The sequence below is a fragment of the Cinclus cinclus genome, chromosome 15 (genome assembly GCF_963662255.1).
Source record: "Cinclus cinclus chromosome 15, bCinCin1.1, whole genome shotgun sequence".
NCBI classification, from domain to species: domain Eukaryota; kingdom Metazoa; phylum Chordata; class Aves; order Passeriformes; family Cinclidae; genus Cinclus; species Cinclus cinclus.
The window spans coordinates 6,846,967-6,849,840 of NC_085060.1; positions in this window are offsets into that span (position 1 = coordinate 6,846,967).

Genomic DNA, 2,874 nt, shown 5'->3' on the forward strand with positions numbered 1-2,874 from the left:
TGTCTCTCCTTTGATTTGAAAAGAAAAGAAATAAGGGGAATCCTAAAACACACTGAACTCACTAGATTTCAGGTAGAAGTCTAATGTGAGAGCTTTTATATAAAAGACTTGGAAAGTGTAGTGTTGAATAAAAAATGTAACTTGTCTTCCTTTGCTTACACTTACATTTACCTTGACTTAGTAGATTTGGGTCTCTGTCTATTACTAGCAATTTTGGTGGCAGTAGATGTCCTTTGGTGCTAAGTACTAGTAAGAGACAATCACATTCCTGCAAAAGTAGTAAAGATAAACTGTGGGACAGTGGTTTTAGTTCATCAAAATAGGGCTGCTATATCTTTCCTATTGTACTCCCTGGTATGGCTCAGTCTCCCTTTGAGTGGGGAAGGCATGTCAGTAAAGGAACACGTTCAGGAGAGTTCTCTAATAAAAGCCATGAGATAAGGAGGATGCTGTTGCAAGTGAGGATTGTTATTTTTTCTGCCGATTGATGTAGATGAGTTCATGTAGCAACGCTTTCAGTTTTGGAATTCAAATTCAAATAATACTGTTTTTTCCAGTTATTGTTCTCTTGTTAATGACTAAGGCTTTGTCTGAGCCTAAGAATTTATTTGTGACTTTGACCTGCTTTGAGCCTCAGTTTACTTGGAGTCAGACTGATGATTGCATGCAGACTATACCTTTTTAATTTAGCTAACAATCTGAATTTTCCAAGTAGATTATGTATGAAGTCTTCAACAAATATTTACTAAATGTTTGCCATTTGTGTGGGTAGAAAGGCCCTAGAAAAAAACACAGAGATGAGCACAAAAGCTCTAGTGCACAATACTGAATGAAGTCAAAGCAACATGATTTTAGTAGACAAATCTGTGCATCTGTTTGAAAGGAAAACTCTGAAGAGGGTCACCAGTCCTACTAGCAGTCTTCACACAGTAACTGTTCTCCTACTCTTTCATACATAAAACTTCCTTAAACTGGTCACACAGACCAGAACTTTTCAGTGTTTACATCCAGGACCAACTGGACAGATGTGTTTAGGGAGGCTTGCTGTTTGCTGATGTGATATGAGGGATAACACAGTTCCAACAGCTATTTCTGACTAAACAGGAAATAGCCAAAGCCAGGATGGCTCCATGCTTTGTTCTTCTGCAAAGTGTCACCTTTACTGAGCATTAAAGTGAGTCATGTGACTGTCATTTCTGAAATTACTTTTGTTTCTGTTAGAACAGAAATGCACGTTTGTAGAAAACATAGAAGTTTATTCATGTGCACACATATTATCTTTTAATATGTTTGCAACTCTGTTTTCAGAAGCCTACCTCAAGTGTACCTAATGCAGAGTCTTGCAAATAATCCTGTAAGGCACTCTTGTTTACTAATAATAGATATTCTGGGCAAAGCTGTTTGAAGTGCTGCTTTACAGTCATCTGCTGAACTGAAAAATCCTTTGCAAACAACATTTCAAGGTAACAGTTAAATATCTAGACTTGGTATCCCACACTCAAAATTCCTCTTTACACTGGCACAGGGAATAGTTATTTTAAGCGCATCCAGTAAAATACATGTTTTAAATTATATTTTACAGTTCAGTAGTTTCTCTAACCTGAAGATCCCAAAGTGCTCCTCAGATGAAGGTGAAGTTAGCTTAAGAAGAGTCCTGTGAGCACAATTATTCCTGTGAGTACAATTATTCCCCTTTTGCATACAGAGAAAATGAGCAATGAAAACGGATGGTTTGTTGAAGGTTGCACACAGGTGCTGGCAGTAAGAATAGAACCTGCACTTCTTGACTCCCACTCCTGTGCTTTAACTATAAAGCTGCTATTAGGCTTTCCACATCATCCTGTGATTGAGTAACTTTCATTGTATCAGTGGAGATTCAGGAATTCTGAGCTAATTAATGCTGTGGCACTTTTCAAACCCTCAGCTGCTCTTTACCTCTGATGGTTCCATAGGGTTCGATGACTTGCAGTGATGTGTGTCTGCAGAGACAACAAAGAAAGGCAAATAAAGGATGGGGATTCACTAATCTTGTCTCACAAAGGTAGGGGCTGTACTCAGAAACATTTGCTAAGGTTTTGTAGGCTCCTTATTCTTTTTAAACAGAGGGTGTAAAAGCCTCTAAGAGGGACACTGCCATGTTAAAATCTGATAATTTGAAAGTTCTTCTTTATCACTGCTGGCTGCACTGCTCTTCCACTGATTACAGTAAATCACCTGAATTCTCTTTTAAAATTCTGCCTTTTCTGTGAGATCAAATTAAAACCCATGATTCCTATATATGACACAAGGAATCAAGTATTACAAATACTCTGCCAGCTGTTCTTCTAAATAATTAAGGAGGGACATAAGCTGACACTGATCTGGATCAACACATCCCAGAAGTTTGGGTTAAAATTTTTGGTTCAAATTTGACAATCCACAGTGTGTAGAGTTAGGTCTTTCAGCTTTTCTGGTAATAAGAAGATTAATTGTGAAGACAACAAAGAGGCTAAGCTATTAAGAGTGATGAATTTTGGAGTGAGTCATTTTTTCAGCCCAATTAACAGCACATGGCCTGTCAGTAATTGTTGGACATCAAGAGGCAGTAAGTTGCAAACAACCAGGAGGACTTAAAAACATTCATCATAAAATTGTAGTGTCATCTCAATTCTCACTGTTATTCTTGGTCTCTCTTTACATGGCAAAGGTTTATGTTTTGTTTACATTTTACGTTGGTATTCTAATATGTTCCAACAACACCAAAGTGGGTCATAAATATGTATACACCCAAAATATGTAACTTACCACGTTAGAAACAAAATATACAAAACACAAGTTCTTTCTAAAACTACTTTTGTGTCAAGCAAAATCATACAAATATGTTTTGCGAACCTA